This window comes from Onychomys torridus, chromosome 4 (assembly GCF_903995425.1).
Source record: "Onychomys torridus chromosome 4, mOncTor1.1, whole genome shotgun sequence".
NCBI classification, from domain to species: Eukaryota; Metazoa; Chordata; class Mammalia; order Rodentia; family Cricetidae; genus Onychomys; species Onychomys torridus.
This window is the reverse complement of record NC_050446.1, coordinates 88,602,170-88,615,153: the sequence shown is the minus strand read 5'-3', so window position 1 is coordinate 88,615,153 and position 12,984 is coordinate 88,602,170. Positions and strand designations below refer to the sequence as shown.

General features: G+C 37.9%; 1 pseudogene; it reads left to right on the top strand.

Annotated features, from left to right (window-relative positions):
* Nucleotides 1–224: 224 nt before the first annotated feature.
* On the top strand, nucleotides 225–6,663 carry LOC118581862 (annotated as a pseudogene).
* Nucleotides 6,664–12,984: the final 6,321 nt, after the last annotated feature.

Here is a 12,984-nt window from a genome sequence, read left to right as displayed (position 1 = left end):
GAGAAGACCAAATCAGCACATGGAATTAAGATCTATTTACTGGGCTAAGCACCTTCTCCAGAATTAATGGCACTGACACCCTGCAAAGAGCCTCAGAAAATGAGGAGATAACAAAAGATGACCTTACTAACATGCTACCACATCTGCATTGGTTCTGTTCTCAGTGTATTTGTGGAAAAGTCATCCTTACTGCATGCTCAAGGTACTTGGAAATCCTCCTGGCGATGCAGAAGCATATAGTTTGTGGTCTTTCACTCCTGGTCTATGATGCAACTCAAATCGCTAATCCATTTGAGAATAAAGTCGTGGATTTTGCCTGGGCAGTTGCCTTGATGCAGTACACTCTGTTTGTTTTCTGTTCTGCTTTAACTAACTTGTCTTTAATAAATGTAAAGCCTCAGAGATGATTAATGGTTCTTGCAAGCTTTGTCTGTGTGCCAAAGCTTCTGTACTGCTTCTTTGATGCTCACCTTGATTTTAATGCTGCTTCTTTGGATTATGAAGAATAGAAAGGAAGTCTGAAGGAAAGTGTATCAACTATAAAATGATAATATAGCCCTCCACAGATCTCACTAGGAAAATTATGCCATAGAGATGTCTATTATATATATTTTACAGGGCAGGTGGGTAACTGCTTTGAGCAAAGAAGAATGTCAGCTTAACATGTGTCTATTGAATATAATGTGAAGTATTTATTTCCAAACAGAGGGAATATTGATTAAGAAATTACTTATTTATTACTTATTAAAATTAAGTATAAAAAATTTCTTATTTAACACTCATTAATTTGGGGTGAGGGAAATGGCTCAGCTATTAAGATCATTTGTTGCTCTTTCAGAGGACCTGGGTTCAGTTCCCAGCACACACATGGTGACTCACAACTATCCATAATTCCAGTTCAAGGAGCTCCAATGACACCCTCTTCTGGCCTCCCTGGATACCCATTTATATTTGCACATGGTGCATTTACATACATGCAGAGACACCCATGCATACATTTAGAAATTTAAAAATAAATTAAAAATAATTATTGTTACTTTAAAATATTTGGTTTCTATAAATATTTGAAAAGTTTGTATTCACAAGTAATAAAAAATAAAGGGTAGGAACAAAGTATGCTTTTTAGTGATATGCTTTCTTTTCTCTACATGAGTATAGACATCTCTAATGTATCTAATTCATACATTTTGGAAGATTCATCCAGAAATTATCCCTTCACATTTGTCATAAGTTTTCATATTTTAGTATAAAAATTATTTTGTTCATAGCTCAACTCTGCCAAACAACCATAAACTCTTTTTGTTAGGATGATGAGAGGGATAATGTTTCTTTCATTATCTAGTCTTACTGGGGCTTTGTTTGATGATGTGGAATGACTATATACATAAACATATACATATATACATATACATCTATATATCCATGTAATGTATTTTTGAAGTTATAAGGTAAACATTGAAAACAAATTCTGTCTTTTCATCTTCCTTAATTTTTTAGCCCATATTTTTATACCTATTGTCTTCGGGTCATGGTAGCTGTGATGAAACACCATTATCAGAGCAGCTTGGGGAGGGAAGGGTTTGTTTCACTCACAGTTTCATATAATAGTTCATCATCAAAAGCAGTGAGGACAGGAACTCAGCAAGTCAGAAACTTGGAGGCAAGAGTAGATGCAGAGGTCATGGAGGCATGCTGAATCTTGGCTTTCTCCTCATGGCTTGCTCAGCCTGTTTTTTTTTTTTATAAAACCCAGTACTACCTGCCCAGGATAGTATTGTGTGATATTTGTACACTATGTGAAGATGTATTGCTGTGACTAGTGTAATATAAAGCTGAATGGTCAATAGCTAGGCAGGAGGTATAGGCTAGATTTCCAGGGAGAGAAAGGAACTTCTCTCTAGGAGACTCAGAGAGAAAATAGGAGGTGCAAGATGGAAGAGAGGTAACACCATGAGATAGAATATAGATGAATATAAATAGGATAATATAAGTTAGAAGAGCTAGTTAAGAATAAGCTGAGCTTTCATAATTAAGAAGTCTCAGTGTCATTATTTGGGAGCTGGCTGGTGGGACAGAAAAAGACTCATTACAGGATGACATCACCCACAATGAGCTAGGCCCTCCTCTTCCTCACATCAATCACTAATTAAGGAAATGCCTTCTAGGCTTACCTACAGCCAGATTTCATGAAGGCATGTTTTTAATTAAAGTTCCCTCCACTCAGATGACTTTAGCTTGTGTCAAACTGACGTAAAACTAACCAGTATACCTATATATACTTTTTCCTCTCTATTAGTTCATTATGAACACAAGGCTCCATGGGATAATTAAGGGTAAGATTTTTGCCAAATGATAGAATTTTACCTTAATCAAGAAAAAAGGCACTTTGTATATTTATGGGTATTGGTTTTATCACTGATGAATGGATCAAGATTGTCTCTCATTCAGTTACCTGGGAAAAGTGGTGTTCACAAATCCATGATAGGATCAGACTGTGCTGAGAATTTTGAAATACTGTCAAGTGCTCAGTTTCTGAGACTGTATGTCAGTCCCTGGGTGAGAACAGATCATAAATTAATTATTTGACTAAGTATCTAGAAAACAAACATTGTTCTGATGTCTTGACTCCCAGAGCTGCTTTAAAAATAATGAATTACTTGGATTTCATGGGTGCAGCCTCCCTCTCATATAGAGAAGTCACATTCTTGCAGCAGATATACAGATCATCTGACTCATAGAATCTTTCTTCCTCATTTTCCACAGCATTCCCTGAGATGTGCAGGGGTTGAAATGAAGAAATATCAGCCATGGATGGGCACCCGATGTTCAGTTGATCTGTTCATTTTGAAAACATGAAATGTGATTTTATTTGTATATTAATAAAGTTGCCTTGGGGTCAGAGCAAGCCATAGCAGAAGCTGGGTGGTGGTGGTGGTGGTGGTGGTGGTGGTGGTGGTGGTGGTGATGCACACCTTTAATCCCAGCACTTGGGAGGCAGAGATAGGCAGGATCTCTGTGTGTTCAAGGATACAGCCATCATGGCAACACATGCCTTTAATCTCAATACTAACCATAGAAGTCCTGGAGGTCTGTACAGACAGGCAGTGATGAGGAGGTCATGTGGCTGGGTTTACAACCAATGAGAAGGCAGAACAGAAAGTCTATATAAAAGACATGACACCGGAAGTAGGTCTCTTGCAGAGAGAAAAGACAGAGCAGCAGTGAAGGGTAAGGTTTTCAACTCTCAGCTATTGCTCTGACCTCTTGGCTTTTAACTCTGCAATTGGCTCTGTGTTTCTTATTTAATAAGATGGTTACATCTACATCTGGTGCCCCAGATGTAGCATGAATCTTAAAGGTACTTATTAATAAAATCAAACCTGAGCCAGTTATGGGGTGAATGCTGGAAGATCAGAGACACAGAACAAGCCACAGCTTCCTCACCTCACCAATTCCTCAGCTAGTCTTGTTTCCTCAGACTGCAAGCTTCTGAGTCCTCATCCTAATGGCTCTCAGTTGAACTGCTGCTTGAAAGCCTGAATGCTTAACCAGCCAAAATGCTTAACCAGCCAAAATGCTTAACCAGCCAAAATGCTTAACCAGCCAAAAGCTTCTAGTTTCTGGTCTTCACGCCTTATATATCTTTCTGTTCTCTGCCATCACTCCCTGGGATTAAAGTCTCTCTTTCTGGGATTAAAGGTGTGAGTCACCATGCCTGGCTGTTTCCAATGTGGCCTTGAAATCACAGAGATCTGCCTGGCTCTGCCTCCCAAGTGCTGGGATTAAAGGCATGCACCACCACCACCCAGCTTCTGCTATGGCTTGCTCTGACCCCTAGGCAACTTTATTAATATACAAATAAAATCACATTTCAGTACAAATAAAATATCACCATACCAATGTAGATGAGGGAAATTGCACATGGCTCCACCCCTAGATTAGGAGCTGTAAGCAATTAATGACTGCTGAGAGAGAATCAAGCTTTCTCAGGAATGAGCCCCAAAGCATCCAATCCCAAGTGGCTTGCCCTAAAAAACATGTACATACAAGCAATAATAAATGGGCTCAGAAAATAGTACTTATCACATATATGTAGCAATGATCATTAAAGAAAAAGAAACCATGAATTTGAAAGGAAGTGAGGGGTATAGAAGGAGTTGAAGGGAGAAGAGGGAAGGAGGAAATGACATGAATATGAGTATTAAGGATTCTATATCTGAATTTTAAAAAAAGAAAAAATTGTCATGGACTAATGGTTTAATATTGTTACATTTGTTTATGCTGTGGAACATTTGTTTAATGATGCATTCTTTTAAGTTGTGTTTGTTTAACTCTGTGAAGCTCTGTTCCTTTGCCTGACTAAAACTCCTAATTGCTCTAATAAAGAACTGAACAGCCAATAGCTAGGCAGGAGAGAGAAATAGGCGGGCTTTCGGGCAGATAGAATAATAGGAGAAGAAATGTAGGCTTGAGATAAGGGCAAGAAGGGAGAAAAGGAGGAGAGGAGGATGCTAGAGGCCAGCCACCTAGCCACACAGTCAGCCACAGAATAAGAAGGAAAGAAAGATATATAGACTAAAAAAAAGGTAAAAAGCCCAGAAGCAAAATGTAAAGAGAAATGGGATAATTTAAACTAGAAACAAGCCAAGCTAAGGCTTTGAATTCATAAGTTGGAATAACTTTCTGTATATTTGTTTGGGAGCTGGGTGGCAGACTCCTAAAGATTAAAAAAAAACTACAAAAGAATAATGGATTATAGGACTGGGGAGCTAACACAGGAGAGAGAGAGGATCCTACTACCATGCTTAAGGGAGGAATAAAGCACACCACCACCTTATGAAAGGAACAGAGCTAGAGAAATTACTAATGTAAGGAACTTGCAGAGTCATCTCCTACTATCAGTTTATGTTGCTATACAATATATCACATATGCAGAATGTCAAAGACAGTTTTCCAAGGAGTTTTTAAGTTGCCTAAGATTGTGTGTATGTGTGTGTGTGTGTGTGTGTGTGTGTGTGTGTGTGTGTGTGTATGCCATCTTCCCAATGAATAAAAGTCAACTACAACTTTTTTTTACTAAAAATGCTAGCCCATGATTGTACATTAGGTTGAGATATTTTGGCATTAATGATGGAATTCTAGAGTATCCATTCCTGGGCATGAAGAAGAGGGAAGGACCATGTGCATAGTGAGGTATCCAGGGACACAAAGAGATCTGGTAACAGACATGTCAATTTTGCTTCTGATAAAGAAAATGAGCTTATGTGAGAGTAAATGGCCCATAATGATGACATTCCCCTTCAAGAGCCCAGGAATACTGTCAGAGAGAGCCCTGGATGTAACAAGAGAAATAACTGGGGCAGCCTGATCCACTAAGAACTGCAGCCCCTCTTAAGTGCAAGGTGGTCCAAAGATTAAAGCCAACACTCAAATCTATGGAGACTTAGAATGTTCTCCACACAAAAGAATGTACTTTGTCATGTAATCCTCATAGTCATCCTTTCAGAGAAAATTAGTGTCCTCATTTAAGGAGCAAGGATAGATTCAGAGAAGCTATGTAATGTGTCTGAAAATACATAGCTAATAACTGGGGGAGTAACAGTATCAACATGCTCCTTAAGTTGTGTTGGCTCTAGGATATTAATTGCTGACTTCTTACTTGATCTTCAGGATGCATGACTGAATGAATTGAGTCCTTTCCTAACCAGTATTAATGACTATCTTCCGACAAAGAGTGGTACCCAAACAGATATATTGGGCAAAGGAATGAGTGCTGAGAAGTCATGATTTTGGCAAATACCATAGAAATGAATATGTGTTTTCCGACTTCCAGCCTCCTGCTCAAGTCAAAAGGCAAATCTCCTTTTGATTAATTTTTTTTTAGTGAAAATTTGTTATTAGCTCATGTTTTCTAATTTCACATAGTTATTTGGCAATCAAATATATTCAGACACATTTAAATGACAATATTTAAATAAATTCTAGACTTTTTTTCTGTGGGACTTTAATTTTCTGAACTATGCAAGCAGGTAAATGTGTTTCAAATGGACTAATTGTGTTTATAGAAAGGAGTGATAAAATGCAACCTTGAAATTCATAAAGAAATGTAGACTTGCTCTTTGCCATCTTTCCTCCCACCGTCCAGCAGCTTTCACCATAAAGTTCGAGCTGTGCAGTTTCAGCGGGTACAAGATCTACCCCAGACAAGGGCGCCGCTATGCCAGGACTGACCGGAAGGTTTCCCAGTGTCTTAATGCAAAATCCTAGGCAGATAAACTGGACTGTCCTCTACAGAAGAAAACACAAAAAGGGACAGTTGGAAGAAATTCAAAAGAAAAGAACCCGCCGTGCAGTCAAATTCCAGCGAGCTATCATCACTGGTGCATGTCTTGTTGATACAATGGCTAAGAGGAATCAGAAACCAGAAGTTAGGAAAGCACAGTTAGGAAAGCACAGAAGTTAGGAAAGAACAGGCTATCAGGGATGCCAAGGAAGGAAAAAAGGTTAAGCAGGAGTCCAAGAAGAAAGCAATGGCTGCTGCCAAGGTCCCTAACAAAGCAGCACCTAAACAAAATATTGTGAAGCCTGTGAAGGTTTCTGCTCCCCGAGTTGGTGGAAAACGCTAACTTGGTAGATCAGAGTTTTGAATAAAGATCAATCTCTAACTCAAAAAAGAAGAAGGAGGAGGAGGAGGAGGAGGAGGAGGAGGAGGAGGAGGAGGAGGAGGAGGAGGAGGAGGAGGAGGAGGAGGAGAAGGAGAAAAAGGAGAAGAAGGAGAAATGTATGCTTTAAATCAGCAAGATCCAGGCACACTTTTGGGTCTTAAAAGACAGTCCACTCAGAAATGTAGTGGGAGTAAGGGTTGGTAACAATTACTTATCCTTTTCAATCTTACATTTATTTATGAATTCAGTCGCTGGTAGGAGGCATAGGAAAATAATAAGTACTTGTCCAACAAAGATCTAGGGAAGCTAACCATTTGCTATAATATCTGGTCAAATTGAATTTTTGTTTATTTAAAGATTTCTTTTTATTTTTAATTAGCATATATGTCTATGTCTGTGTATGCATGTGTGCATGTATGTGCAGTTGCCCATGGAGGCCAAAAGAAGACGTAAGATCTTCTGAGCTGGATGTGGTAGTAAATTCCTGATGTGGGTGTGAGAACAGATCTCAGGTCCTCTGCAAGTACAGCCAGACTGAACCATCTCCTTTGCCCATAACTTAAAAGCTGAGTATTCTCAATGGCAATTATGGATAAAGCTGAGAGAATTCATAAAATTTCCGTCCTTGGTGAGAAAAGCATAAAAGAGAAAAATAATTTCACCTGATGTATTTTGCAATTCCTTATGTTTTGTTAAATATTAAAATTTGAAACTTGTTTAAAATCTTTTAAACTAATTGACAAATATTTCTCTGAAACTATTACAGTTTGGTATAAAATAATTAAAATTGTATATTTGGATTATTTTCATGAAAGCTAATGGACACTCTGGGAATATGCACAGAGTATGTTATCATCTCAGTCACTGGTGTAATTTTCTTTCAACTTTTGAAAGTCTAGCCAGTTGAAAAGTTTCACACCAAATCCTATCTCCTCCAGAGCAATGTCACTCTGTCAATAACTGCAAGTGACTTTTATCTGTCCCAACATCCACTATAGTTTACTGCTTTCATTTCTTTGCCTTATCAGTTGCAGAAACCTTCTGATGCTGTTTAAGTGGATAGTAGGATTTATAATTCTATGGCTGTGCTGTCTTTGAGAACAAGATATGAATTAGCTAGTTATCCAAAGATAAATAAGACTTAAAATTAGAGCCAGAAACTAAGCATAATACTAAAAAAAAAAAAAAATAGTTCATGTTATTAGCCTTCTTGGATTGCCATACAAAACGCCCCAACTAGATGTCTTAAATAGAAGTATTCTCACAGCTCTGGGATCAGTGGAAGTCTGTGATCACGAAGCACGTTGGTTTGGTCCCTAGTGAGGGATGTCTTCCTAGCTTGCAAACTCTCTGCATCCTCACAAGGCTTTTCTCCATGTGTATAATCCAGAATATTTCTCTTCCCTTTCTTATAAGGGCACCAGTCCTGTTGAATTAGGGGCTCACTTTTATGGGCTTGTTTAACTTTATTCGCCTCCCAAGACCCCTATCTTCAAATACAGTCACATCAGGGGTTAAGACTATACACCATATTAATTTGATGGGGGAGAGAGACACAATTCAGTCCACAGCATCATGCTTCCTAGACACAGGACCTTTTTGTAAGCACTTTACATTTATTACGTCTTTGCTTCTCACAAAACCCTGTGAAATAGTACTTGTCTGAAGTCACATAGCTGAGAAGCAATGAAGTCCTTTGCTCTAGTCCCTGCCCTCCAGTGCTGAGGTAAATCCTCTCTATGAAACCGGGAGACCTGCTGTGGCTGCTTCTACCTGGGTGTGTTTGCTCTCTTTAGAGGCAGAGCCTCCTCTGTTTCTTCTCACATAGAAAAACATGTCTACCTTTAGCCCCAGTGTTCCCATGTTATAGGATTTTTATTCCCCTCCCTGTAAGCATGAAGAAAACTGTTCTATTACCCGCATGGGACAATTTTGCTCTGCATAGAATCTGGTGATACTGATGGAAAAGAGCTGAAAAACAAGTGGCCGTGTGCATTACTCTAACTTCCAATACAACTGGGCCATGTGTTCCTTGTGTTCCCTGACATGGAAGTTACTGTTGCTCACCCATGATGGAGTGTCTTGACTCTGATGCATTCCTTAAAGTAACTTTAGTTATTAGAAGCAATTTTTAACAAGGTATTTTATCTTCTCTTTCTGAGGAAATGTTTGAAAAGTATATTTTTTCTTTTTCTATTTTCTTCAAATGGTGGAAAAGCTGGGAAAGGAAGGTAACAATTTGTTTTTAACTCATGAGTCATTATTTGAATCCCTCTATGCCTAAGGGAAATGTGTGTGGTTTTGGAAACACCACAACTTTGCAGAATTAAGGTAAGTTATATAACATTCAAGTACAGATGAGATAACTCTCCTCAATGGAAGCCTTATGTTTGGCTTCCAGAGACTTCCTAGAACTATTCCCATCCCACCTTACCTTTAACTTCTCTCTGACCAGACCAATAACTAATGAATATTGATTGACAGTCAGTCATGTTGGCTTCATTCCCCACTTCTGCCATTTGACATACTGTGTAAGCTTCTGCAAGTTTTCGAACTTCTCTAAGTCTGTGTCCTGGGATGGGAAGTAGAAGCTGTTTTCATAATAAACCTCTGCAAACTCAAGTGTGAGGTACCTTCAGTAGTTTGTCTAGGTAAAATCACTTGCCACCGATTCTTACAACCTGAGTTTGATACCCACACCCATGTAGCAGAAGGAGGTGACTAACTCCCAAGAGTTGTTCTTTGACTCCATCCCCCAACACAATAAATAAGTAAGTAAGTAAATAAATAAATAAATACAATAATTAAAAGTAAATAAAAATAAAACAAAGTAATTTTATTAAAAAATAGGAATACAGAAAATGGGATACTAAATTCCATTGAAGTACCACTTATTCCTACTGACTAAATGTGCTAAGTAAATTAACTATTTTGTATTCTAAAGCTTCTGGCATTGTGTAAGTTCTCCCTTTTTGTGGAAATTTACTCAGATAATACAACCAAATACTATGTCTTAAGAAAACACTTAGACTTAGACAGATGGCTCAGTGGCTTAGAGCATTGACTGCTCTTGTAGAGGACTCAGGACGTATCATGGCTCAGAACCATCTGTAACTCCAGTTCCATGGGATCCAGTGCCTTCTCCTAACCTTTATAAACAGCAAAATTCACACAATAAACATACATACATGAAGGCTAACACTCATACACATGAAAAAATAAATTTAAAAAATAGAACAAGCACTAACTAGTTACTTTAGGAAAATTCATAGGATGACAGAGAAAAAGTGTATGAAGCTTAAGGAGTTGAATTTTCTTAACCTAGAAAGGAATAACTTGAAGAGTAACTAATGGCCTTCCAACTTATAAAAGTACTTTAGACCATTCTCAAGGTATGTCTTCAGATTAGTCTATAAGACCAATGAGCACATGCCAGGTTGGGCCTCAACATTCTATATAGGCCACATGTATTCACAAACAAATCATCACACTGGAGCTATTTGAAACTCATAGAATCTCATGCTGATAGGTAGAGGAGAGAGAAAATGTGAACAGAGGGACACTCAAAGAAACAAGAATAAGTGCCCGATAGGTTAAAAAATAGCAGCAGCAGAGTTAACTGACGACATAGGAAAAAAAAAAAAGAAAAAAGAAAAAACCTTGATTATCCCACAGATCTATCTCATGGGCCAAAGAAAAAGCAGAAAAGAACACCCACCCTGGTGCATGACCTTTTGGCACAAATGAGTAAAAGTGACTGAGTCCAAGTGTAAGCATATCGCTCAGTCTGATAAACAGCTCCTCCTTGCTCACTCACCACAGTTTACAAGGTCTTTTGGAAGTGAGCCCCTGGCAGCTGAGTTCCACTGCTCTTGGTTCTGTCTGCTTTTCAGTGTACTTTATACTGTGCATGCATGTTTCTACTGCCTGCATTATCGTTTTTATTTCATCTGATTTTTCATATGTCTAAATCTCTTGCACCATTCAAAAGGATGACGGATATCTTCAACATAATTTTACAACATTACTGCTCACAATGATTATACAGTCTACTGAATTTCTATGATTCCACCCAATTCTTCCTTGTTTATTCCTTAATGATTTTACATATAAGCATATATGGTATCAAGTCCTGTAATGCACAAGGTGTCTGGTTTTTTTTTTGTTTTTGTTTTTCAAATGAAGCACCTAGGGCTGAGGATGTACCTCAGTGGTAGAACATTTATGTATTGTGTCCAAGGCTGGGTTTGATCCCCTACTGCCCCCATGCACTTCTCACACACACACCCCATCCCCAGTATGCCTAAAAGGAAAGCCTCTAATATGGCAGCTGGGAGCAGTACCAACTACTCTAAACACACTGATCTATAATGGATGGCAGAGAACCTAACTTCTTTTAGATACTCAATACCAAACAGAATTTATATTCAAAATCATTAGCATTTATTAGTGAACTGGTACAGACCAGTCAGAATATATTTGACTAGCACTGTAGCAAATTTTACTTATCTTTTGAAAGTTCGAACTCCATTAGTTCATGAACCAAAGTAAACCAGAAATTATACTGTGTTTAATCAGAGTTTGGGGTTATTCTGTAGTCATACATTAACTATTTAACTGATTTCTTTTTATTACATCTACCTACATAGCCAATGAAAGCCAGTCAGAACAATATAAAAGCTAGCCATGCTTTCTGTTTACCCTCCCTCTGCAAAGGCTCATCTGTATACAGTACTCTCTGTAACTGTGTGCCCTGTATACATCTATTTCAAACTTCCTTAGCATCATCTTTGGAGTGTTCTGGTTCTCTCTCTGTACTTGATAAGCATTTGCATTGACTACTCCTATAACTATATGGTTGTTCAAATAACAAACATAGCACATGGTATAAAGAAGTCCTTACTAGCCACTTCTCCTATAGCTGTTTGGGCTTTTGGGTGTTTAAATTTAAAAGGTTGTACAAAAATGTCTTCCAACATATACCCTAGAAGACCAGTATTCAGTCAACCAGTTAAAACTTAGCTAAACCTCTCAGCTCTAGAAATAGCCTTCTGGGGTTGGGGATTTAGCTCAGTGGTAGAGCACTTGCCTAGCAAGCACAAGGCCCTGGGTTCGGTCCTCAGCCCTGGAAAAAAAAAAGAAAAAAAAATGTAGAAGTAGCCTTCTGAATACTCCAGCATCAATGAAGCATCAATGAGACAATGGAGGGTTTTATTGCTCTGAGTCACATTACATTCTCATGTTACTTTAGAACACTGCTAAGCCATCATGAGAGCAATTTTTTTCAACTTATTGATATTCTCTTTGGGTTTTTTTTTGTTCTTTCTATATGTTATATTTCCAAACAAACGCCCTATTTTATTATGGGAATTAGGGGTGTGTTTTTAAAAATAGTAGGTTAGTCAACATCAGAAAGCAAAGAGAATGCCATTCACTAGAGCCAGAGGCATGTCTTACTGGGCACTAGAGCCCTCAGAAGCTTTAACCCCTCAGAGCAGAGGAAGACTCTTGCAGATGGAGAATGCCATGCTGGGATTCACAGGGACCTTGTCCTTTTCTACTTCCCCCTATGCAGAGGAATCTGTCAGGTCTCATCCATTTCTTTGAAGACATGCCTAAAGAATGTCAGATTGGTCTGGCTGCACATAGGCATGTGTAAGATTGTGGATGCCTTCAAGAAAAAGAGACACATTCTGAAAAGAGTGCAATTTAAGGGTTATCAAAAGAAAGTGTTTTGATTTTCTGTGGCTGGACTATTGTGCAGTTCTTTGCAGTCATTGTAAATGTTTGCAAGTTCTTTTAAACTTACTTACAATGTGTTTAGCAGAGGCCAAATATTTTCTCAATGCAATATTTTTTTAACTTCATTAGAACTATATATGTTGCCTTCCTGTTCCCAGAATGCCTTGCAAACAGCAGTAACATCTTATTATAAAAAATTCAGTTGTGGTTTTAGGTCATATTTATCTCTGTGTTTTGATGCCTAGATTAGTAAATATTTACTGAATGAATTAATCCACAAATTATATGTGCTGTGCTGAATGATATTTTATTTAAAATTCATTCAAACATATATTAGATATAATTATAATATGTAAATTTAAAAAATTAAATACTAGCTTATGAAATAAAAATGTAAAACGCTGAAGGTTGTTCCACATGAGAACTCTTAGATTTGTATCCATTGGCTCTCGAGGCAAGTTCAGTAGAATGTGTGAGAGGTGCAGCAGCTACTTACAGAATTTTTTACTAACTTCATGTAAAATTAAAAATAGTAAACCCTTTTGGTTTTTAAGTAGCACCTGTAGAAGAAAAGTAT